Raw genomic sequence first — 12,514 nt, forward strand, 5'->3', positions numbered from 1 at the left:
ACACTGCCATCACCATCCCTGGGTGTGTCCTATCCCGCCAGCAGGAAAGACCACCAGTGGTGGTGGCGCAGTGGTGTACTGTCGGGTGGGAGTGGCCCTGGGAGTCTTCAACATTGACTCCAGATCCCATCATGTCATGCAGATAAACATGGGCAAGGAAATCTCCTGCTGACTCGCACCTACCACGCCCCCACTCCTGGCCTTGGCTGATGAATCAGTGCTTCTCCATGTTGAACAGCAATTGAAAGAAGCACCAAGGGCACAGAATGTACTCTTGGTGGGTGACATAAATGTCCATCACCAAGAGTGGCTGGTAGCACCAATACTGAAGGTGATGGTGGAGTCCTGGAGAACAGAGCTGTTAAACAGCGTCGGCAGTTAGTGGTGAGGGAACCAACAAGAGGGAAAAACCTACTTGACCTCGTCCTCACCAATCTGCCTGTTACAGATGCATCTGTTTGTGACAGTATTGGTAGGAGTGACCACCACACAGTCCTTGTGGAGATGAAGTCCTGTCTTCAAATTGCGGATACCACAACTGTGTTGTGTGGCACGACCACCATGCTGAATCGGATAGATTTCAAACAGATCTAGCGACTGAAAATTGGTCATCCATGAGACGCTGTGGGACATTAGCAGCAGCAGCAGAATAGTACTCAACCACAATCTGTAACTTCATGGCCCTGTATATCCCCCACTCTACCATTACCATCAATCCGTTGGAACTACCCCGGTTCAATGAAGAGTGCAGGAGGGCATGCTAGAAGCAGCACCAGGCATACCTCAAAATGAGCTGTCAACCTGGTGAAACTACAACACAGGACTACTTGCGTGCCAAAGAGTGGAAGCAGCATGTGATACACAGAGCTGAGTGATCTCATACCAATGGATCAGATCAAACCCTACAGACTTGTCACATCCAGTTGTGAATAGTCATGGAGAATTAAACAAGTAACAAAATGTAAATCAACAAATATCCCCATTCTCAATGATGGGAGAGCCGAGCACATCAGTGCAAAAGACAAGGCTGAAGCATTTGCATTTATCTTCAGCCAGAAGTACCAAGTGGATGATCCATCTCAGCCTCCTCCTGAGATCCCCTGGATCACAGTCTTCAGGCAATCTGATTCACTCTGCGTGATATCAAGAAAGGGCTGAAGGCATTGGATACTGCAAAGGCGATGGGCTCTGACAACATTCCGGCAATAGTACTGAAGATCAGTGCTCCAGAACTAGCTGCACCCCTAGTTAACCTGTTCCACGACAGCTACACCACTGGCATCTACACGGCAATGTGGAAAATTGCCCTGGTATGTCCTGTACACGAAAAACAGGACAAAACCAACACGGCCAATTACTGCCCCATCAGTCTACTCCTGATCATTGTTATAAATAGGTATTGTTTTTGAATCTGTTTATTTTTTTCTCTGAACAAATTTCCTTGTTTTTCCAACCACCTGTCCATAAATAGGTTAGTGATTGAATTTATTTCCCTCCCTTAAACCCTGACAATAAATGACCACGACAACAACGCGGTTGTCAGAGTTAAATCAAAGAAGGAGGATTTATTTACACAGTCTTAAACTGGGAAAGTGATTAACTTCACCACGAATGCTTAAAAACATTCAGGGAAAAGTTAAAGGCATAAAAAAGGCAAGGGCATTTCTTAAATAGAACTGCAAACTGCATGAATTTCAGTTAAAACTCGTGTTCAATTAAATTATCAAAAAGAGTCCAAAGACTCTTTTCGACAACTGGGAATGTGAAATTGAGGAGAAGCTGTTGAAAATATCGATTCTCTTACAAATTTCTTCTTCTTTACACTCTCAGATATAAATGGAGGTAGCTTATTTTGGCTAAAGCCACCTTTTAGTTGGACACGAAGCTCGCAGAGAGCAAGTTTTTTTGCTGTTTTTGTAAACTGTGCCTTTAATTTTCTTCGCTGTGTGCAGTCTGTGTCTTCTTTCATTTTTCTGGCTTTTGCAGACTGTCTTAGAGGGAGAAGTGTAGGTTCAGGTACCTGGACTAATCTGACCAAAGGCAGCTGCAGACTGAAACAGGCTGTAACCGCACACTGTTAGAGTTTCAAATCCAGGCAATTGGATAGGCTATTCTTGTCCCTAAAAACTAAACCCTTTACAAGTTGCTGTCCCATGATATCTTTCCTCCATTTTAACAATTGGAACTGCTAAAACTGAACTTAACATACAAAATGGGGGTTGACATTAATACTCAAATGCACAAAACACAATTTACAAGGGGTTTTCCATCTATTCATGACACCTTTACCACTCGCAGAAAAAAAATGAATTCCACTTCATGTTTTTTCTTTCCTTGTTTTTCATTAAAAAGAAATAAAGAAGTAACGATGTTTTCGTTCATTCTCTCATTCACACTTAAAACTTTGCTGAAGTCTGAGGGAACTAATATGAGCTCATTCACTGAGATGGTTTTCAAGTTTGTAAACGCCTCCTGGCACGTCCCTGTCCATTTCACCTTGGCTTTTTGTGTCAGTGCCTTTATTAGTGGGGATGCTAGGGTGCCAAGTTTGAGAACAACTTCTGGTAATTTGTATACCGCCGTGTGGATTCCCCAAGCTGCAGAACATTGGTATCGAATACAGTGGAAGGCAGGTTGTTATCAGACCGTCCTGGTTTCAGCATTTCTTTCCAACTTGTGTCAGGTACAGGTCCAGTGACAGAATTGGCAGGAAAATAGTAAATAGAAATTTCTCTTGGTTCCCAGTATAATCTGTACTATCTTCTCAGAGCTTCGCCGTCAGGGGTCCCGCCTAACTAACTGGTAGCATGTCTCCCATATCCAAGCCATGAACCACGACGGTGATACACCCTGGCTGATCTTTACAGATCTCTTTGAATTTCTTTAGCTGGGTGGACATGTCCTCCTGCTGCTTGTGTGTGAGGTCTGTCAGCTGGGTGGTTAAGTCTTTTAAGATTTCTGTGTTTGCCAGTTTGGTAGCTGGGGGTTCAACTGGTGTCTCCTCCTCCTCGACTGACTCTTCCTGGCTCCCTCCTTTACTTCCACCCTTTTCCAATCATTCACCAGTTGACTGGGCTTGCTTTTGGTTAGTGGTTCCACACAGTCCATCAACACTTGATCAAATGGTTCACCGAATCCCGAAACGTGTTTGAGAGTGGGGCAGTTTAATTGTGGACTGGGATTTACCTGTAACCTGGAAAGCTTGTCAGGCTTTGCGATATTCGGCCACATCGGACTGGAGGTGAGGCAAGAAAAAGTGTTTACTTACTCGGATTAAATTTTTCCGATCACTGACATGTCCATCCATCGGGGTAGCATGGGAGAACCTCCTCCCCTTCACATTGGTCCTTAACGAATGTTTCAGCTAACCAGACCTCTGGCTCATCCAGCGGGAGCACTGGTTCACTTTCAACTAATCGGGCCTGTCTGGCTTGGGACGGAGACACTACACAATCGTGTAGTACTTGCTCCTGTCGTAGTTCAGTTTCCCTGGTTTCACTGGGCTGGTCTGAGACTATAGGGGTTACTATTATCTTCCTACCAGCCAAATATTTTCCCAGTAGGAAGTCTATCCCTGCTACTCTGGGGCAATTCCTATGGTTGAGGGGCCTGAGACGAGGTCACACTGTATGTGGACTCAATGGAGGGGAACAGACAGGTAACCTCCTCCCACTCCACTGATCACTTAGGCTGTTCTCTAACATTAGGTACTCAGTCGCCCCTGTATCCCTGAGCATTATAATGGACTTGCTGATCTCCTGGGAAGGGTAGAGGGACACAATTCCTTCAAGGATAAAACTCCAGTAACTCACGGGGATTTTGTCTGCACTTTAAAGACCTCAGGTCATTTCACCTTACTTTCACGTGTATCTCCCTAGCCATATCTTTGACTGGTCTGCGCGCAGGTTTGCCAATGTTTCAGCAGTTACATTGTCGTGCAGCAAAAGCATCCTTCAATCAAAATGTGCCATTTTCTAATGTTAGACTAAGAGGGTTTTGCTGTGGTCATTTATTTGTCTTCATTATCTTTTCAGCTACCAGATTTTCCCCTTTTGGTTTCCAAGCAGATTATTTTAAATTTCTGATTCAGATCGTTCCTTACAATTGGTCTTTAGTGGATTTATTGCTGACTTAAGCTCCCAATTTCTATGTTACAAACAGGTAGTTAATCCTTTTTTTCTCTTAACGTATTTCCCTTTTTTCCAATCATCTGTCCATAAATAGATCAGTGATTGAATTTATTTCCCTCCCTTAAACCTCGATAATAAATGACCTGGGACATTCTGCCTATGAGTGTATTGGAAGCAGAGACAATGATTTCAAAAGGAAGTTGGATAGACACTTGAAGTACATAAACCTGCTGGGCTACGGGGATCGAGCAGGTGAATGGGACTGATTGGATGAATCTACAGAGAGCCAGCATGGACTCGATGGGACAAATGGCCTCCTTCTGCACTGTAAATTATTCGATGATCCTATATCTCTGTGTTACAAATGTGCCCAGGAATTCAGGAAATTCTTTGGGTCTCAACCATCAAATCTACAAAGTTATTGTCACTGCTGCTGTGCAGGATTAAAGGAAGGGATTGAACCAGAATGGCTTTAAATGATTACTGACAAATCAGGGTAAAAGACAGCACTGACTCCTCTCCAAAATACTGCTCAAAGCTTTCAGTTTTAAGGAGGGTGTGAAAGGAGGTGACAGAGTGTTCGAGATTTAGGCAGAGAATTCCGGAACATGAGGCTCACATAAATATTGCATCATTTTCTCACAGTCCTGTTCTGACACCGCAATCTTTTACAGAATTATACATCATCATAAATAAAGTTATCAGAAAGTATCATTACAATGGTCCAACATGTTCTCAACTGTTTTCTCTTAATCCAGCTGTACAATCTTCACAAATTAAATGCAACTTCGCACTGTCAGATTGCATGTTTCAGTTCTATATGAGCATTTCGCACTCAATAAATTGATGTATTTCTAATGGGTTGGCTGGATATACATGATCTTCTAAATATTTCAGCATTTTATTTTGTAATGAATACATGAAGAAGCAGCAGGGAGTGATTTACTGGATAACATAGATTGGGACAGAGATTGGGTCCTGGATATTGAAGGGTGTATGGCATTTAGGAAGGACTGGAAGCTAGGAAAAGGTGCAGGGGTAGCTCTGTTAATTAATGATGGTATTCGCGCAATAGAGAAACGGGAGACAAGGATGGACAAGCTGTTTGTGTAGAGGTGAGAAATCATATACACAAGAAGTCACTTCTGGGAGTGCTGTATAGGCCACCTAGCATTAACCAGATTGTAGGAAGGGGTATAAAGGAAGAAATAATGGCAGCTTGTCAGAAAGGTAGAGCAATACTGATGAGGGACATTAATCTACATCTAAACTGGAAAAGTCAGATGGGCAGAGATAGCCTAGATGAGGAGTAATAGAATGTTTTCGGGATAATTTCTTGGAACAATGCGTCCTGGAGTCAGAGAGCAGGCTTTACTAGACCTGGTATTGTGCCACGAGATCAGATTAATTAATGATCTCACAGTTAAGGCGCCACTAGGTAGCAGCGATCATAATATGACGGCATGTTACATTCAGTTTGAGAGAGTGAAGTTTGAGGCTCCAAGAGTCGTACTTTAAACTTAAATAAGGGCAATAATGAGGGCATGAAAGCAGAACTAGCTAAAGTGAACTGGCAAATCAGGTTAATTTATAGGTCAATGCAGTGGCAGACATTTAAGGGGATATTTTAAAATACACAGAATGGAAACATTTGAACTAGAAAGAAAAATTCCAATATGGAACGCACCATCCATGGTTAACTAAAACAGTTAAAGATCGTATCAAACTTAAAGAAAAAGCCTATAGTTCCACAAAGGTGGGAGGCAGGTCAGAAGATTGGACAGAATATAAATAAAACAGCAAAGAATGTTGAAAAGATGGATAAGGAATGTAAAATTATAGTACGAGAGAAAGCTAGCTAGAAATATAAAGACAGACAGTAAGAGTTTCTCTCGATATTTAAAAAAGAAGAGTTAACAAAGTGAGTGTTGGTCCTGTGGAAAGTGATTCTGGGGAATTAATAATGGATAATAAGGAGACGGCAGATGAATTGAAGAGATATTTTGCATTAGTGTTCACTATTGAGGATAGAAGTAATATCTCAGTATTAGCTGGAAGTCAAGAAATCGAAGGGAAGGAGGAACTCAAGAAAATTATGATCACCAGGGAAGTGGTACTGAACAAATTGCTGGAGCTGCGGGCTGACAAGTCCCCGGGTCCTGATGGACTTTATCCTAGGGTGTTAAAATAAGTGGCTAGTGAGATAGTTGATGTGTTAGTTTTCATTTTCAAAAATTCCCTAGATTCGGGGAAGGTACTGTTAGATTGGAAAATAACAAATGTAACTCCTTCATTCAAAAAGGGTGGGAGACAGAAAGCAGGAAACTACAGGCCAGTTCGCTTAACATCTGTCTTCGGGAAAATGTTTGAAACTACTATTAAAAACGGTATAGCAGGGCATTTAGAAAAAATCAAGGTAATCAGGCAGAGACAACATGGTTTTGTGAAAGGGAAATCATGTTTAACCAATACATTGGAGTTCTGTGAGGGAGTTACATGTGCTGTGGATAAAGGAGAACGGTGGATCTATTGTACTTAGATTTCCAGAAGGCATTTGAAAAGGTGTCACATCAAAGGTTATTACGAAAAATAAAAGCTCATGGTGTAGGTGGTAACATGTTGGCATGGATAGCAGCTAACAGGAAACAGACAGAAATCATAAATGGGTCATTTTCTGGTTGGCAAGATGTAACGAGTGGTGTGCCACATGGATCTGTGCTGGAGTCTCAACTCTTTACAATTTATATAACTGACTTAGAAGAAGGAACCGAAGGTATGGTTGCTAAATCTTCTGATGACACAGAGATAGGTAGGAAAGTAACTTGTGAAGATGACGCAAGGGGGCTACAAAGGGATATAGATAGGTTAAGTGAGTGGGAAAATACCTGGTAAATGGAGTACAATGTAGGAAATTGTGAAATTATCCACTTTGGCAGGAAGAATTGTTTTAAAAAGCATATTGTCTAAATGGTGAGAGATTGCAGAACTCTGAGATGCAGAGGGATCTGGGTGTCCAAGTGGACAATGGCAAAAGGATAGTATGCAGGTGCATCACGTAATTAGGAAAGCTATTGGACGTTAGTGCATATCACGAGTGGAATTGAATGTAAAGTTAGGGCGGTTATGGTTCAGCTATACAGGGCATTGGTGAGACTCCATCTGGAGTACTGTGTTCAGTACTGGTCTCCTTATTTATGGAAGGATGTAAATGCATCAGAGACAGTACAGAGAAGGTTTACTAGACTTAAACCTGGAATGGGGGGTGGGGGGCTGTCTTACAAGGAAAGATTGGACAGGCTCGGCTTGTATCCACTGGAACTTAGAAGAGTAAGAATCTAGAACTAGGGGTCGCAGTTTAAATAGACAGAGATGAGGAGCATTTTTACTCTCAGAGGGTCGTGAGTCTTTGGAATTCTCTTCCTCAAAAGGTGACAGAAGCAGATCCTTTGAATATTTTTAAGGCAGAGTTTGATAGATTCTTGATAAGCAGGGGGGTGGAAGGTTATCGGGGGTAGGTGCAAATGCAGTGTAATCAGTTCAGTTATGAACATATTGAATGGTGGAGCAGTCTAGAAGGGCCGAGTGGCCGACTCCTTCTCCTACTTTGTCTGGTCGTATGATCGTATGTAACAGTGTAGGTGGCAGTGATTGGGGAATATTTTCTTACAGCCAAAACACACATTGACAATCCGGAACGATGTGACAAGGTATCCGAAATGGGAAAAATTAGACTATGTCTTGGACACTGGGTGGGCTCAAGCCACTAACACTGTGGGTAATAGCCAAACACCCCAAACGATTGCTTGAAAGAGACTGCTAATAGCTATCCTCTAGCTATGTAGCTATCACTCAATACCTTAAAACAGGGTGTCAATGAGTTAAAGCTTCAGGTTACTGTGACCAGAAAACAGTGTCCATTATCAGGTTTACTTGACCAAAGTAAAGGGATGGACATTCATTGTGGACACATGAAAGCAGTCTGGTCCCTCATACTGGAGACACATCTGTGTCACCACCAACCTGCTCTCCTACAACTTGTGTGGTCTCCTTTCGAGCCTTTCAGCACCTTGTCTGTTACTAACTATTCTGAATGTCCCACAGCTGAAACTATGTTTTAATTCCTGATCCACATGAATGAGAATCCTTTACATGGATCAGATCAGTTAATCTCACCAATAACATCAGAGTAAATGTTCCAGAGTCTTCCATCAGGGAAAGGTGCCTTGACCCCTCTAAACAATCAGACAGTTTACCTTCATTCTCCTCTGATTCCATTTCTCAAAGTGGATCTAATGATTCACAAACATGGTGACTGCACGCTCATTTCTGGTTCCCTTTGATTTTTCCCATTCCCAACTGGCAATATTTCCCAAATCTCATCGCAATCCTTCACATTGCAGAATGTCCAGGGATGAGGAAATTCAGTGATGTGGAGAGACTATAGAGACTGGGATTCTTCTCCTGACAGGAAAGCAGCTGAAGTAGACGTTTAATAGAGTGTTGAATATTATGGGGTGGAGGTGGTTTGATCGAGCTGATAGGGAGAAACTGTTTCCACTGACAACAAGCTCAGTAACCAGAGGAAACAGATTTAAGATCATTGTTAAAAATGAAGTTGGGGGGAGGGGTGCGTGTGGTGGAGGTGATGAGGTTGTATTACTCAGCAAGTTGTTACAATCTGGAATACACTCTCTGAAAGCGTGGTGGAAGCAGATTTAATAGTAACTTTCAGAAGTATATTTAAAAATAAACAGGGCAGTGGGACTAATTGGATACCTCCATCAAAGAACCAGCACAGGCTCGATGGGTCAAATGGCCTCCCTGTGTGCTGGTTGGTTCCATGTTTGACAGCAGCTCCTACCTGAGGGAAGTGTTTTCCCACCTCTCCCATGTTTCTATCATTGTCTGAACAGCAGTAACCTTGGCCAGGACACTGGAAGTGTAACTGGAGAAAGCCATTCGAACTCAATGGGATTTTCAACAATAATCGAGGCAGTATGCAGAATTTCAATGAAGTTAAACACAGTCTAAAACATGTATTTAACAAGGATAAAATCTGATGTCCTGTAGGGAAGAATGACTGCCGTCCTTACTCAGTCTGGAGGAAATGTCATTCCAGACCCACAGTTTAATCTTTACTGCTCTCTGAAATGACCTCGCAAGGCAATCATACTGTGGATTCTGGAAATCTGAAATCAAAACAGAAAATGCTGGAAATACTCAGCAGGTTTAGCAGCATCTGTGGAGAGAAACAGAATTAACGTTTCAGTTCTGTGACCTTTCATCAGAATGGATGAAAGGAACAGGTCTGATGAAAGGTCACAACCTGAAATATTAACTCTGTTTCTCTCCACAAATGCTGCCAGACCTGCTGAGTATTTTCAGCACTTTCTGTTTTTATTATCACAAGTCACTCAGTTGTATCAAACCGTTACACAATGGGTAATACCAATAAAACAGGACCAATCACCCAGCATTGACCTGGGCACTGAATACAATGATGACACACTCTGCCCGGTGGACCCTGCACAATTTTCATCACTAAGATCTGGGGACTTGTTCCAAAATTTGGAAAGTTGTCCCATCGACTAGTCAAGAAACGTGATTTAATAGCTGGTCAGATGGTCAGTTCGTCTCTGTTATAAATATGTTTCTGTGTCTGTGTACGCTATTTCTCATTGTATGTGTCTGTGACAGTGTTGTGTGTCAATGTATTTGAGCGTAATTTAAAAGTAGCTTGTTGTTAAATAAACACATCCATAATACAGTTTGAATGAAGACAGTTGTGTCCCAAATAAATCAATAAATTTTACTAATAACATGGAAATAAATTTGTCAACAGCAGGATCATGAAACACAGTTACATGTAAACAGATCAGAAGAGCAGCTGTCGAGAACAAATTTGCAGGGCTCCGGGAAGTGTGACTATCTGCATTGCTGTTTCAAAGAGCCAGCGCAGACACAGTGGGCCGAATGGCCTGTTTCTGCTCTGGAACCATTCTATGATTCGATAATTTGGTATCCACTATGGATAGACTCAATGATATACAGGTTTATGAAGATATTGTTACAGTGTTCCCTGTTTATCGAGAGCTGAGATTTCTGTATTTTCACAATACAGACCAGGTTCAATTTCTCAACAGAAAATGGAATTAGCGAACAGAGTTATTCTGTTTTGTAAATTAATTTCAGTACTTCAGTCGAATACTTCTTGCAGCTCATGTGAAGAGGGGCAGAGAAGTGACGAGTGCCTCTTTGAATAGAGATGCATACAATAATAGCAAAGCACCTGGGATGGGCAGAAAACTGACAAGCCTTTTGGTTGTCACTCTGTGTGTGTTTGTGTGCACGTGTGTGCGTGTCTGTGTGCGTGTGTTTTTGTGTGTGTGTGTGTTTGTGTGTGTGAGTGTGTTTGTGTGTGTGTGAGTGTGTGTGTGCGTGTGTGCGTGTGTTTGTGTGCGTGTGAGTGTTTGTGTGTGTGTGAGTGTGTGTGTGTGTGAGTGTGTGTGTTTGTGTGTGTGTGTTTGTGTGTGTGTGTGAGTGTGTGTGTCTGTGTGTGTATGTGTGTGAGTGTGTTTGTGTGTGTGAGTGTGTTTGTGTGTGTGAGTGTGTGTGTGAATGTGTGTGTGAATGTGTGTGTATGTGTTTGTGTGTGTGTGTGTGTGTTTGTGTGTGTGAGTGTGTTTGTGTGTGTGTGAGTGTGTGTGTGTGTGTTTGTGTGCGTGTGAGTGTTTGTGTGTGTGTGAGTGTGTGTGAGTGTGTGTGTGTGAGTGTGTGTGAGTGTGTGTGTGTGAGTGTGTTTGTGTGTGTGTGTGTGTTTGTGTGTGTGTGTGTGTGTGTGTGAGTGTGTGTGTCTGTGTGTGTATGTGTGTGAGTGTGTTTGTGTGTGTGAGTGTGTGTGTTTGTGTGTGTTGTTGTGTTTGTGTGAGTGTGTTTGTGTGAGTGTGTGTGTTTGTGTGTGTGTGTGTGTGTGTGAGTGTGTTTGTGTGTGTGAATGTGCATGTGAATGTGTGTGTGAATGTGTGTGTGAATGTGTGTGTGAGTGTGTTTGTGTGTGTGAGTGTGTGTGTTTGTGTGTGTGTGTTAGTGTGTTTGTGTGAGTGTGTGTGTGTGTTTGAATGCGTGTGAGTGTCTGTGTGTGTGCGAGTGTGGGTGAGTGTGTGTGTGTGCGAGTGTGGGTGAGTGTGTGTGTGTGTTTGTGTGTGTGTGAGTGTGTTTGTGTGTGTGTTTGTGTGTGTGTGTGTTTGTGTGTGTGTGTGTGTGTGAGTGTGTGTGTTTGTGTGTGAGTGTGTGTGTTTGTGTGTGTGTTTGTGTGAGTGTGTGTGCGTGAATGTGTGTGTTTGTGTGTGTGTGTTTGTGTGTTTGTGCGTGTGTGTGTTTGTGTTTGTGTGTGTGTGTGTGTGAGTGTGTGTGTTTGTGTGTGTATGTGTGTGAGTGTGTTTGTGTGTTATTGTGTTTGTTTGAGTGTGTATGTGTGTGAGTGTGTTTGTATGTGTGAGTGTGTGTGTTTGTGTGTGTGTGTGTTTGAGAGTGTGTTTGTGTGTGTGAGTGTGTTTGTGTGTGTGTGAGAGTGTGTTTGTGTATGTGAGTGTGTTTGTGTGCGTGAGTGTGTGTTTGTGTTTGTGTGTGTGAGTGTGTTTGTGTGTGAGAGTGTGTTTGTGTGTGTGAGTGTGTTTGTGTGCGTGAGTGTGTGTGTGTGTGTGTGAGTGTGTGTGTTTGTGTGTGTGAGTGTGTTTGTGTGTGTGTTTGTGTGTGAGTGTGTGCTTGTGTGTGTGTGTGTGTGTGTGTGTTTGTGTGTGCTTGTGTGTGTGAGTGTGTGTGAGTATGTGTGTTTGTGTGTGTGAGTGTGTGTGTGTGTATGTGTGTTTGTGTGTGTATGTGTGTTTGTGTGCGTGAGTGTGTGTCTGTGTGTGTGTGTATGTGTGTTTGTGTGTGTGTATGTGTGTGTGTTTGTGTGTGTTTGTGTGTGTGTTTGTGTGTGTGTGAGTGTGTGTGTGTGTGTGTTTGTGTGAGTCTGTCTGTGTTCGTTCGTGTGTGTGCATGTGCTTTACCTTCTGGCAGCAGATAAAGTCAAGTCTGCTGAAGTGTCAAGGAAGGAGAAAAGATAACAACCCATCTCACTTTCCGGCAATTCCATTAAAGACCATGTGAAGTCCACTGTGTTGATTCGTCTCGTCTCTTGTCGCTGAGGAGGGCTTGCTAGAGATGCTTCTCAGCACCGCCTGAAGGGAACTTTTTTCAGTGAATCTATGTGGCCTGCCTGCATGTACTCAGAGGTTGGACTGTGTGACAGCTTTGGTGCAACATGTCTCAACTGTTTTCTTCAGGGATGAGCAAGTGATCTGCCTGAGTGTTTTTTTTTGCCTGTAACAGAGCTCTGATCC

The sequence above is a fragment of the Heterodontus francisci genome, chromosome 9 (assembly GCF_036365525.1).
Source record: "Heterodontus francisci isolate sHetFra1 chromosome 9, sHetFra1.hap1, whole genome shotgun sequence".
Lineage (NCBI taxonomy): Eukaryota > Metazoa > Chordata > Chondrichthyes > Heterodontiformes > Heterodontidae > Heterodontus > Heterodontus francisci.